This window comes from Diorhabda carinulata, chromosome 3, assembly GCF_026250575.1.
Source record: "Diorhabda carinulata isolate Delta chromosome 3, icDioCari1.1, whole genome shotgun sequence".
NCBI classification, from domain to species: domain Eukaryota; kingdom Metazoa; phylum Arthropoda; class Insecta; order Coleoptera; family Chrysomelidae; genus Diorhabda; species Diorhabda carinulata.
Window position 1 is genome coordinate 6,739,659 of NC_079462.1, and position 14,838 is coordinate 6,754,496.

General features: G+C 31.8%; 1 protein-coding gene and 1 long non-coding RNA gene across 4 annotated transcripts in view; both read left to right on the forward strand.

Annotated features, from left to right (window-relative positions):
- LOC130891204 (nephrin-like) overlaps window positions 1-14,838 on the forward strand; it is a 732,788-nt gene that overhangs the window by 356,516 nt on the left and 361,434 nt on the right. The window lies entirely within an intron of this gene.
- Window positions 1,037-2,109, forward strand: LOC130891206 (uncharacterized). The gene is made up of 2 exons (XR_009058866.1): window positions 1,037-1,219; window positions 1,954-2,109. It is a non-coding gene; the product is annotated as an uncharacterized LOC130891206 (long non-coding RNA).

Sequence of the window (14,838 nt, forward strand, 5' to 3'; positions counted from 1 at the left end):
AGCACTACTACGATTCTCCACAAAATAAGGAAAGTGGCAAAGCATCTACTAGGTCTATCTTCAACCAATGGAAATTATTGATTCGCTTTCTTAGAAACATTTCTCATAATTCCAATTCTCTTCTTTATTTCATTTTTATGAAGAAAACATAACCATTACTTTCTGATTTTTTTTATGTAGAATCTAATGATCCATCTCATTTCTGATTCTTCTGGAAAATTATAATTGGTATAGATTTATGTAAATTTTTCGATAACCACTTTCAAAACATCGTAACGTCGAAATCGATTATTTTAGTCATTTAAAACAGCTTAGGAAATGTATAACATCGCTTTGATACAAGTCCTTACAAATTTTTGCTACTATCTCGGTCAATGTAATAGTTTATGTAACTGCATTGCCTAAGATAGATGTGTATTAGAAAAATAAATCAAAATGAAAATTAGCTCAATTCTGAACATTTATGTGAAATTCTTATAACGACCCATATCCTTTAGAGTACACTCTTGGTACTTCAAATGATTATAAATAATACTGTTGGAACATTTGTTGTATTATCCGTACAAGAGGATTTTTGACGTTTGCAAATTTTCAGAATGTATTTGAAAGAATAAATATTTCTGGACTTCAAATTAGTGAATTTGTTCGAAAATATAATTATAAATACCTATTGATTTTTCTCGTTGTTTCATCCGTAACAAGGTTCCTTGAAAACAAGAAATGATTTCAAGAATAATTCCTTTGCAAAAGACAGCCGAAAGGCAAATAAATATTCAGTTTTAGGAAACGACAAGCTACGGCGACGGACTGAAGAGTCAAAATTTATAAGAAAGGCTGAGATTCCAACAAGAAAATTATACTAATACTCTTAATATAGATACTAAACATTACATTATATATTTTCGATAAACATGCATCTTCACATAATTTGTAAATAACACGCTCAATAACACTGCATCGTTTTCATATATATATATATATATATATATATATATATATATATATATATATATATATATATACATGAAGATTTGATGAAAAAAATTAAAACAGTCTCCATGACAACAAATTTACATCAATCATTCTAAACTTTGAAGTGTGAATTCAACTAAATAAAATTTTGAAGTTTTCTTATACAAAAATGTCTTGTTGCGGCCCTTCTTGTTCTGATCCTTGTTGTCCTATTTTGAGTGGATACTGTCCACCATCCCCTTGTATGGTAAGTCTATTGATTATCTTATATTTAGTAGTTTGAAATGGATTTCATGAATACCGCATCCTCTATTATGTATAATTGATAATTTGGATCTTACTTTTAATCACCATTATATCTCATACAAATTTTCTCCTTATAGTAGTGTTTTTTCTCTTCTTGGGTTAGTCAGATATATAATTCAATTAATTAATTGAATTGGAGATAAGCCACCGTCACATACCTGCTCCTTTCTTATTTCATTCTTCTCATGTTAAAATTTGTATGAGATCAATTTTGTTCAGTTCGATTTTCTCTGATCAATTTCTGCGCTTGTTTTGAATTAAACTCACAAAAGCAGATGGTTCTAATCATACAATGTTGCTTCTATTTTATCGAACGCATTAATTATATTGATGCTTTCAATTGTCACTAATATATTTCTATTCAAACTATTTGATCATACACTAAATGCTATTACTATCCCAGACAATATAAACTATATACATATATAGATGAATAATAGAGGCTTGGAGAGGCTTAACTTCTAAATAGGATCAATATAACAAGACCATAATACGTATTGTATCTATGATGTAAAATTTGTGTGAATACTATGGCAGTTTGAAATTTTAATCAGCTCATTAGATTATCGGTGGAAAAATTGTACAAACATTTTCAAGAGAAAGTGTGAGAAAATGATTAACTTGTGCATACTAATTACCTTCTACTACCTGTAATAATCCACAATTATTTATTAGGTTACACCCCCCTGTTGTCCACAATCCTGTCCACCTGTACCATGTGTTTATGTCCCAGTAGTAACTCCAGCTGTTTGGCAAATGGTACCCAAGCCACCGGATTGTAAAAAGTGATTTGTTTTTCCTCTGAATAAATGAAATAAAATATTTGGAAAATTTAATTAGTTTACTAAATAATATGACGATAACGATATCAATTGGTTGGAAGCAACAACGATTATTTTTATACCAACAACTTGTTTTGTACATCCTTCATTTCAATATGATAGGAAGTGGTTGCTAGTTGCGTTTTTAGGTCTCATATTAGCATATTTTTTATTTAAATGTATCAGCCAATAACTGAAAAATGCCGCCGACTTTTATACGTTTTTGAATTTGGAATCGTGGTGGTTCCATTTATTTTGAATGCCATCAATTTTCGTCTTCGACAACCTTAAAACTTTCACCACACACATTAAATATTTGTGGTCTGTAGCATTCAGTAAAAACTTTCAATTTCTCTCTAGGTTTGTAGCCAACCGATTTTCGTATTAGAAATGCTATTACTTTGGTATAATCACTTTGATCTCAGTTATAATTCAAAATTAAGGTTGAGTTTAGTTTGGAATAGCTGGATCATACTGTAAATACTTGAATTTTACAGACCTCACCAAAAATAACCTAATTGTACGCGTTTTGTAAATATGTGATATTATTCTGATTCCGCCATTTAATAAAAGTGTTATATTCTCCAAGATAGCTTTCTCTGGATTATTCCGGCAATAAATTTGCCTTTTCTATAATTTCTTTAGGAGTACATATTTCAAACTCGGAATCTTCACTTGACAATAATAATAATAGAAAGCAACTACTGAATTGAGACAAAATGTCACTTTTATAACTTTTTTCACTCTAAACATAAACAACCACCTGAGGCTCTACAAACCGGTGAAATACAAAGTACTTTAAACATAAAGGCGTAGAAAAAAAATGAAATTTTAGTTAATTATCATTATCATCATTCACAATGTATGAACAAGGTTGGTTTGTGAAACATTCATCAATAAATTCTGCATATTCAACATTTACTTGTTTTATTAACTCAATCGTAATAATATAACTAACATTCTCTTATTTTTATATAGTTACAATCTTGACTCTAACAAATTAACTATATGTTTAAATACTATCATGATAATATCTCATGATTCTCGGACAATATTTGAAAAAAAAAGATAAAACTGACATCTAGAAATTCCATTATTTGATAATTCTTCTACCTGAAGCAATATTTGATTCAAATTCCTCATTTTTCATTCGATAAATTTTGGTAAATTATGATTAAAATCGCACATCAATGACTCCTAACTAATAAACCTCTCAACTTTGTAGATTTTGATAAGAGAGAATTTTCTTTGTGAAAAAAATTATGTATGATATAAATGTTGAAACTAATTTTATTTTGGTCGTGGAGTTGAAAAGCTACACGCGTTTTTTAATCATTTCTACTCACAAAATAAAATCTTACTTTCACTTGTATCATGAATAACTATTATTCCAAGCAAGTCACCGTAAAATTACGGTTTCCGTAGAAACAGATGCTAGGCCATAATTAATCTGTCAAAAAATCAAACTTCAAAACTTGAAATTCCTGGAAATTTAAGAATTTTAAAAATTACCAAGTATCAAAAAAGAGTGGAGTGAAATGTCCTGCTGTCCTCCATCTTGTTGTGTTCCTGTACAAGCATGCGCGTGTCCACCTATGCCTGAGATTATTTTCCAACCTTATCCACAACCGGTAATCGGACCATTGATGGGAGGTTTTTGCATACCACCGATGTGTCCTCCTATATGTTGCTCAACATGCATTTCTCCATGCTGTTCAAATAATTGTTGTTAGGTAAACAAAATTACCATAAATTTGTAATTTCTAATAATAAAAATATTGCTTCGAAACTTGCGTTAACCAGTGTGAGTTTTCCATTTTTTTTTTGACAAACGTTAACAATATTTTCAAAGATTATGGAACTCTGTATGTTCACCAAGATCATTCTGAATAAGGCATTAGCAAGTTTAAAGAATCAGAAATATTGACAAAAATATTTGATAGTTGAATCGGTAGAAACATATTAATATCAACGATACCACTACAATCATAAAGAATCGAAACTGTACATCTAGTGTAATATCCAGATAGTTAAAGTAATCAAGTCGACCACTGAGACCTTATTCGCAACAATATCATTATCTAATATCCAATATTATTACTACCCGAACAATGCAGCTTTAATGCTTCGCTCACAATGGAAAACATAATTCAAATTTGCTGTATATTTGTTCAGGTAAAGTAACCCTTAACGGTTACTCCCACACAGTAGGAATGAGAGAAGTTGCGCTCCGAGAGCGTATGCTTGGGATAGTTAATTCCATTAGTAAGGATCTGATGTGTGCTTAGAAATTTCAAGACATACACCCTAGGTTTGTGTATTTCCTGTTTGTATGTTGAATTAAATTGCGAACTCACTTAGGCTTTTACGTGCGTTTAATTTACGTATATGTACTTTTTATGTTACAGTTAACAACACAATGTAGAGATATCACATTACTTTGGGAGTAACAGCATCATTTACATGTCACTCAGAGAAAAAGAAATAACAGTGGTGTAGGTAGACATTCTCAGGTATTGTGTGAAGTAACTGAATAGAAACATGATCAAGAGAATGTATAATCTGAGCCCTTATACGCGAATTTTACTATTACCATCTTATAGAAATTTTAAAAATATCGACGATACAATTAATACATTTGGTATTATTTCAAGAATACGAACTGCCTTGAATTCATTTTTTTGTTTCCAGAAGTACCCATCTAAAAAAAAACAATAATTTCGCAATAAAATATATTAACTTTTTAACTTAATCTCTGTACACTTTTCCCAGCGATGTTCAATAAGTTCGATACCCTTTTTATAAAAAAAATCGTCAAGCTCCTCAAAATACCCATCAAATGCCGACATCACCTCTTCATTTCTGGAAAATCTTTGACCACCGAGCCATTTTTTGAGTTTGCAAACAGAAAATAATCTGTGGAAGCTAAATCTGGCAAATAGGGTGCAAGAGGTAGCAATTCAAACTTTAATTAATTAATTCCTTGGCCATTGCGGATGTGTAAGCTGGGTCATTATCCTGCAACACTCTCTTCTTAACTAAATGCGGCCGTTTTTTCTTGATTTTTTCGTTCAAACGTTGTAATAAGTTCGCATAGACTCACAGTTAACAGTTTTCCTTTTTTTCAAGAGAGTCCGTGAAAATTATCCCACGCGCAACCTCCAGATTGAACGGTCTTTGCATCCTTTGGAATCAAAATATTGACGAACACTTGATGGAAACATCTTCACCACTCTGTTGTGTTTCATTGTGAGCAAATATATGTCCAAATTTTTAGATAATATGCGTTGTGCTGCACCGTAAAATGACGATTATCTAGTACCACTTTGTGAATTCTCGTTTCTCGTTTCTGGAGTCGTTACATTTAGTCGACCACTGCGTTGCTGCTCTTCGCAAATCATACAGCCTCGTTTAAGTTCTGCCATTGATGGTTACCACAAAAATACTAAAAAACGAGGCGCCTTCAAACCTGCAACATTGCTGTATATATTGTGTACATTGTAAACAGTGGTATTTTTCAAGCACTACCGTCATCTCTAGGTCAGGCCAAGTACTTGTGGGATCATCCTCGTAATAGTAAACTATTTCACAAATTCCGATAATTACCTAAAACAAAGCAATAAATATTTAGGCTGCAATTTCTCATTTTGTTCTTACAGTGAAAATTTTCCTTTCTAGTTGCTTCAATTTCTACGGTTAATAGCGACAGAAGACACACATTACATTACAGTATATTTTACAAATAAATAAATAATCACAATGAAACTGGTCGCTTTCAAATGATCAATTATATTTTATATATTCATGTTTTCACCTAGAGTGTCAGCTACATTCACTAAAAAATCGTACTCCTTGTAACTCACAGTTCATGTTCCACATTAAGATTCTTATCAGTTTCTGCATCTTTATAACTCAGTCCGTATGATAAGATTTTCTTGGGTTTAATTGCTATGACCTTGTCGTAAGCGGGATATTCTCCAAGCCAAGCATTCACTGATGGTTCAATTTCATCCAGATTCAGAATTTATTGTTAAGTGAGGTATATATATATATATATATATATATATATATATATATATATATATATATATATATATATATATATATATATATATTTATTTATTTATTTATTTATTTATTTATTTATTTCTTAAACCTTTTATATACTTTAATTCTATTACGAGATATATATTTCATTGAGAACAAAAAACATAGCATCAACAGTGTATTTATTAGGTAGGAAAAAAAAGTTGAGCTATCAAGATTTTATGTTTGAAAACAAAGGGTGAGAGACGGTTTTTCATTAGTCGTTCAATTATTTTCGATAGGATTGATGATAATAATAAAGATAGTTACTGTGTTATTTTTCTCACAACCCATGTGCAGGGGAACAATTATAGCTGTTTCCAGACTACTAGTGAAAAGCCCTTTTCCAAAGAATTCGTTGATTAGAGAACATAAAACATTAGTCACCACTTACGGAAATAACTTAGAATACTTAAAAATAACTTAGCTGATACTCCAACGTTGCCGCAGGAATTCTTATTTTGAATTCTGAGAATGCTTTGATCTAAATATCAACAGGTGTGAGAAGAAGACTGTCAGTGATTTTTTTAAAAGGAAAAAGGAAAGAAGAAGGATCACGACTTGGAGATATTTTAGAACTAATATGCTTACTTGGAGAATGGAGAATTTCAAAGCCAAATCTATTGTTTTCAAATATTCTTAGGTCAACCAAATATTTGAAAATTTTTGCAGTCAAACTATTTTTTTAATCGGCATGAGTAGTTTCAAAATAATATTGAGAACGTTGATACTTTTTTGTAAAAATAAATTTAAAATTATTTCCAAGTCACAAATTTATCCTTCCCTTGAGATTTTTTCTATTTTTGTCCCAGTTATTATTTTAAAAATATGTGTGTCCATCATAATGCATTCGAAATTTATTTTTAAACTCAGTATCTTTTTGACTTTATCAAATATGATTTGAAAATAAAAAATTGACAAAAAACTATTTGGTGGTGATTTGTTTCACAAAGTTAGTAATTACCATTACAATGTAACTACAATGTTGGAAGAATTAACAAATACAATTTTTTTCCGTAAAGTAACCGCGTTACATGGAAATGAATGGCCTGCTGAAAAGTCCGGGAATATCGTGTGAAATCACAAGCGGAAATTGTGTTAGCTTCGATGTACCGGAAAATAACGAAAGTGAAATATTTTCAGTAGACGAGGCGATAATTGATCATTGTTCAAATTTTTTCATTAATTCTAAATACTATTCAAGTTATAAACAAAATATGTATTCATCTGTTAGTCGTAATTTATATGGAAATGGAATAAACATATTTTAATGAGATTCCAGTCATGTGTTTGTATATGTTTATTCTGAAAAAAATGTTATTTATCTATCACTAAATATGGTCCCAATAAATGAGCGTCATAATAACTTTTCCTGATACGAGATATTGAAAAACATATTGATCAATTATTTTTGGAAATTGTGTTGAAACTTCTGCAGCTTGAATACCCAAATCAATATTTTCTAAATCAAAATTTTATGTTATAAAATATGATTAATAATTTGAAAATGTTGCTGTGATAGTTCCAAAATGGTTCTCACATCCTCACCCCTTTGATCATCAAACTACATTGACCGTAACGTTTTTTTTTTTTTTGGTTGACCAAAAATGAAGACTGCACACAGTTGACAGTTGATGTAGTCATACCTCTAATTTTCAAAACTGTCAATAATTTGAATTCCGCCTGTTGAATACAATTGATAGATGAATCTTGAGGTATTCAATTATTTTGGCAACGTCACTCCAAGAATCTTTGAACTGATCTTCAGCCGGCATTTGAGGTACGACTTAGCAATCCAACAAACAACGTTCTTTAACAAAATTATTAAATCGTTAGCAAATCCATAATAATCTACTATTTGAATCTAAGTAACCAATCCAGAAATAAAAACCACATTAACTTATTCAGAAACGAGATGGCATATCCATAATTAGAAAGAATTGGCAGTCGTCGAGAGTACATTGACCCCTAATAATTTACTGAATTCTGATAAATTCCACTGAAACTTCTGAGCTTGCAAATAAGTAAGCTAGGACAATTGAAATTTTAGTTTCTCAACAAGGCTTGAACTATTAGGCATTTAGTAATATACATTGTACTCGATTTTTTTCAAAAATTGACTTCAGTGGACACTTTATATTTCCCACTGCTATCGTTAATTCAATTTGGCTGCATATTAAAATGTATGTACATGTCCCACATATCTTGACGTAATCACTTCCTTTGGCCGCAACCATCCAAGCAGCTCTTATCTAGTAGGTACCAAACTTATTCAGTGATCGTTTGAGGTATAACCTATGCGTTCCAACACAAATCGTTCACATACCAAATAAGTTAGTCATTATGTGGGATTCAATTTACTATTCTAATTTTTTTCTTATTTATTTATACGATTTATATTCGTGGGGTGAATCAATAAACACCGTCTCTTATGTTCTCAATTCATTTAAACACTACACTTAACTTATATTATAATTCACTTATCACTATCACTTAATAAACTTAAATTTTTCGATTACTTCCTATTTTCCAAAAGAATTCTAAATGTTCTAGAAAATAATGAAACAAAACAAGTGAATCAATAGACCTTACTAGAAATTATAGAAAAGAAACAATTTAAATAAACCGCCTTCTATAATAAAAAGTTATATAAAAAACAAATATTAAAGGCCGTTGGTCTAATTCTAGAATTCCTGATATTTCAATCGTACGTCAAAGGTTTGAATTCTATAATAGCAGCACTGGGCCGGCTTAAGGACTCATTTCGCGAACTTCTTCGTAACACGATTCAGATTTATTTTATATCTCTCCAGGAGAGCTATAAAAATCAATTTATATTTTAATATAGATGAAATAACATGTCCCTCAACGGAAATATAATTTTTGTGGATTCCCTTATAAATTCTGATGTACTAGCAACACAAATTGCAAGGTCAGCCAATGGCACATGTAAGGAAATTTGTAACTTTTAAAGGAGTTAAGCTTATATGTATCGAACTACGAGTACATAGATTGTACTGGCTGGAAATCTAAACCGTGATTCTACCTAGATGATAAAACATGTTATCATCCTGAAATCTGTTGAAGAAGCCGTCTGTAGTTTTTGTGTTAAACACAGTAAATGAGTAATCAATGAACTAGTCAATCAGTAGTATGTGATTGATTACAGTAATAACAAATGCGGTTCTTTGACTATTTGTGAATGGGTATAACTAGTTGAAAATTCTGTATTTGCCTACTTGTATGTAACCATTTCATGTAAATGATGCAAATTACTAATATCTACTGAATTATTCATACTCCCTTTAGAAGAGATCGATATAATCTGAACACTCATCAAGTATTTCGTACCAAAAACCCCAATTACAAATTTTATTAACAGAATTATTGGTATTTCATTGATATAGTAATATTTTGAATACATTATACAAGGAGAAACCGGAAAGTGATTCCCTCTACTAAATTGAATTCGGATGGAAAATTTTCTCAGAAATTAATGGCTTATTCAACAATGCAATCAATTCCATTATCAATATTTTGCCATTACCAGTGCTGATACATTGGTTTTCGAGTAAAACTTTTTGCCAGTAAGGAAGTATTGTAGTGATCAGAATAAATAGAAGTCCTGGAGTACGACATCAAGCCAATATTGTGGCTCAAGTAGTAATTAATTTTGTCTTTGATTGGCAACTTCTTTTTTGTTGACAATCACCAGATACCAGATACACCAGAAATTGGTTCACACAATCCAGGTGATTTGAATACAAATCCACATCAACAGCATGTCCAGGTTTCAGAACTAACAAAACAACAATTTTTAGTTGACAATCACCAGATACTATCATTTTTGTCTTCTGTAGTCAAGCGATTAGAAAACAGTTCTATGCGGTGCTGTTGAAGCTTTGATCTATTTCGACGAAAACACCTGTCCAATCCACTGCATATATTCTTAGATTCTGGACTGAGGTAGATCAAGGATTTTGAGAGTTTCTCCATTGTCGTTGCCCTTTGTATGTCGTTGTCCATCCATGGTTTTCCTCATCGATAGAAGTTAAAGAGAGAAAAAAATTTCAGATATAAATTTAGGAAACCATGCTTTGCATTTAGGAACGTCTGATGCATTTAGAATAAATTCCGCAAATGGTTTGGATTGCAACTGTTAGTATTTTCGGGTAGTTTAAGAAAAAAGAATATTCGATTATTTATATGCTAACATACCTTAATATATCTTTCACAGATGGATTTCACGAAATAATCTGAAAAATCATAATCAAATATCGATATGAGTATTAACGATTTTACTCTCTAGTTCTCAATGTGTTTGTGGATACAGAAAACAATTCGTATTTTTCCAAATATAAGTAGTAATCGACCACTGTTTATGTACTATTTAATTTGAGACATTCTACGTAGTTTCTACGTAAAGTGTTTCAGTAGTCCGCAGTTTTTTTTCTATGTCCTAGAATATCCTCAACTACATTAGTTTAATTGAAAGGGCTGTTCCTTAAAAGTGGAACAGGGTCTTTCACATATAGCCACAAACCTCAATAAACTACTACCGTATCCATCCTTGCACACATCTCTCTCCTAACTGCTTGGTGTCCTTTTAAGGTCAATAATTAATTAAATTATTAAACTTCTGAATCATGAGGTTCGTACTCATTTTGATAACGCCATCTCGACCAAGACCAAATCTAACTGATCCTATTTTTCTATTTACTAATTTCTTTACGTCCGTTACATACTTTTAGGGTATGACATGATATTAGACGATAGAGGTCTCATTACAGAATAAAAATAGAATTGCTCACTCTGTACAAATCAGATTGAAGTACTTTGCTAGATGATGAAACTCCAATAGAACAACTCTGCTGAATCCGTACGAGAATTGCATTTATTTTTCTGAAACTAGGCACAACGATAGTTTTAAGTGGGATAATGAAGAGTCTCAATGTGCGCGAAAGCCCAAAACCTTCCAAAACTACCACTGAAGAATCTAAGACTACCATATGAGGAAGGGGTTTTGGCCAGCTCTACTGAAACTTGGCATAATAATCGTCAATGGGGTAAGTGAGTTCAATAAATAGCCTCAGCTCATTTCCTTGAAAACGAAGAGGTTTATTAATGGAACTGAAACCGTCATACAGATGATTGAGTTGAAGACCTGAATCATTGAGATGTTAAGCACATGCTCTTGTAGTTTTAGAAGCATTGACCCGGCATTAAGTACTCAATCGTAATATGATGTTTACCGTAATCTATTTAAACGAAATGCTGGAAGATCATTTTGAGCTCTTATTTCATTCATTATAGAGATGTTATAGCTATAACACAATCTAGTATCTGAGTTCACAAAAAGAGGGCCTCTATTATCAGTATTTCTTCTAAATAGGGAAATTTCCCGTTTTCCGATATAATCTCACCAAATGAATTTGCTCGCTTCCCATTTTTGAGTGCTTCCTATCCTACCCACTGAGATTTTTAATCAGCTTGCTTTGAACTATCTTCCAGTAGCAGTTTGCAATGAAGAAAGTGTAGAACTGGGTCCAGCATCTAATGTATTTCCAGCCATTCCTGTCAAATAGATAGGATGTGATGTTGAAATTTTTAAAAAGTGAATCGAGATACACTGTATATACAAACGACTGGAGATTATGATAAGTATCCTTATTCAAATCTGTGTTTGATGACATGGACCTAGAAATCATTACTAACCTAAAGTTTTGTTTTCGAAGCATCATTTTTCATCAAATTTATTTATTGGAATCGATTGCTTTTATGAAAATAGAAAAATGTAGAAAATTTGGTTGCATGCTATTTGGCTATAGCACAAACTAGGTCGTACATTAAATAAAATGTATAAAACCAGTATAATAGTTGATGTAGTGACCGGAAAACCACATAAGGTGAGTGACGATGATGTGATCAAAAAATCAGAGTTCAAACAGCATCTGAATATCTTGATACATTGCTTTTTGTTAAGTAGATTCAAGGGATATTTCTGGCACTCATATAGAAACAAGTTCGACATTATATGAGAAGTTTGCAAACTGTCTAGTAATTGAGGTTTTTGAATTATTAACAATTACAGTATTTCTTTAATCTATAACGAATATGAGTTATATCAGACATGCTTCAAATTTACCACATTAAACGAACTTTTCCCATCTTTAAAATGCCACTGCTCTCCTTTTTATGGTATACTTCAACTTCAACATCAATCTGTTATAAACTGCACTTCAGTTGAGAGAATAGGAGTCGAGTGCTTCGGTCACATGACCTTTATAGAAACCCAGTACGTCCGACTCACCAACTCGTTTGCACGTAATTATGGAAACGCAGTTCGTTAAGGGAGTCAGCTTAGTTTGAAGAGGGGGCGAGAGTAGAGGGTGGCTTTAATTACAACGTAATTTACAAGTCGCCTAGTTTTCGGTTCGTTGTAGGCCAATCTGGAGATTTTATCACTGAAGAGACTCTTAATTCCTTAATTTTAAAAACGACATCATTAATAAATTATTTCTCGAAATTATATGAATCAAATTTACAAATATGTATTATTAAGTCATTTTTTTGTAATGAAGTATGAGTTCCTCTATACTAAGTCTATCGAATATTCAGTGGGTAAAATGTCCCTACGCTATGTTCTCCTCCTCTATATGAGTTAAAGAAAATTATATTCTTCATTATACTTGAGAGAGATGATCCCAGAAGTACCTGGCCTGTCTTAAATATGGCAGTAGCTGCTTGAAAAATACCAATGCATTAGAAAGTACACAATCTATACAGCATATGTTTCAAGTTTAAAGACGGCACGTTGTTTAGAATGTATTTGTTTGGCAGCAATCAATAGTGAACGTTTTCAGTGAATTTGTGAACATGGAAATAATTGGTCATCGTTATGTGAAGCTGAACTAGATTCTACTCTGAGTACAGTACAGTGAAAGTTTGAACGTGGCCATACGACCTGCGAAGACCAGCATCGCAGTGATCGACCAAATGATGTGACGACTCCAGAAATATTGAAGAAAAACCATTAAGCGAGCGAGCTAGCAGATATAGTAGGCGTTTCAAGAACTGCGGTACATCGTATATTAAATGAAAATTTGGACAACGGTGTGTGAAAATTTGTGCTGTGTGCAAGACGGGTGCCACACTTGCTCACAATAGAACAAAAACAGCGCCATGAAGATGTTTCTATCTAAATGTTTAGCTATGTTTCACCGCCGCTGTTTATTGCGCCATTTTTAAATCCTTGATGAAACGTAGATCCATTACTTCAAACCCGAAACCAAAAAACAATCGAAATAATTAACTGAAATAGGGTAACCGGCTCCAAAAAAACCGTTCCTTCTGTAGGCGAGGTCATGGCGTAGGTTTTTTGGGACGTGCGTGAGATAATTTTCCTTGACTATCTTGAAAAAAAAATATACCAACAGTGAGTTTTATGTGAACTCATCCCAACATTTGATCGAATAAATCAAGCAAAAACGGCCGGCTGAGAAGAAAATGTTGTTTCATGAAGATAATGAACCAACTCACACATCCGTTATTACATTGATCAAACTAATAAATTTAAGTTTGAATTGAACCTCCAAACTTAGCCCCCTCGTATCTCTTTGTGTTCCTAGACTTGACAAAATAGTTTATCCAATAGTGTTTTTTTTATTTACTCTCAGAGGCTCCATAGTATTTTCAATAATTTCCGCAACAGTATGATGTTTCTCATGTTTTTTTCTTTGATGTTCCTTCAACCAACCCTCAATCGTTTTTCTATAAATTTTTGATTGTTCTATCGTTAATATCAAGCGTATTTTTGAAAATAATTTTGCAGACCTCTCCAATAAACCTTCAACTTTGAACAAGAAAGCATAATTGTTATTGTTCTGAATATCTCGTTTTGATTCTGTTTGATAAGAAAATTCAAAGTTTGTTAGAGCTCTATTCACATTTTTTTTTCTATTGCCTGTTTTTCTACGTGAAGTTGACTTTTCATTTTATTCCTACAGATTATTCCAGTCTTTTGATATTTGTTGATGAGGGATCTTTGTGAATGTCTTCACTTGGTATTGACTTAGATGACATATTATGTTGTTTTATGTTAGTTTCAATTTCTTAATAATTTTAACGTATGTATCAATATGTTGTATGTCATATTTGAAGTAGTCCATATAATATGTTTGATAACATCACAAGTGTCTTTTTACGTAATGAATTCAGAGTGTCCTCCAAACAAGAGCTATAGTTTTAATATAGTTGAAAACTCTAACTTTCGCACTAATTACATTTTTATCTTGTTCCAGGTAAGCTTGCAAACAATACATTTTTCCAATGGTATTTTAAGTGAGTACAGTACAATAACTATGAAAAACTATTTCTTATAAGTTATAAATGTGGGAGCTTTTCAACAACTAAGCTGACAACACAAATTACATTTTCTCTTCATCTACAAAGGATAATTAATCCCGACACAAGAGGAATTATTCTGATACGTCATTGATTAGTCCTGTGATTGATTAACTCGGTTACCGAAAAAAATGTCCGTATTTCGTTTTCTATGGACAGGACCTATCCAAATCTGAAATTATTGTGTTTTCAGGTTTTTAATTTATCACGTATTTTGCATGCTGTAAAAGTTTTTTTGAGAAAAAAGTGC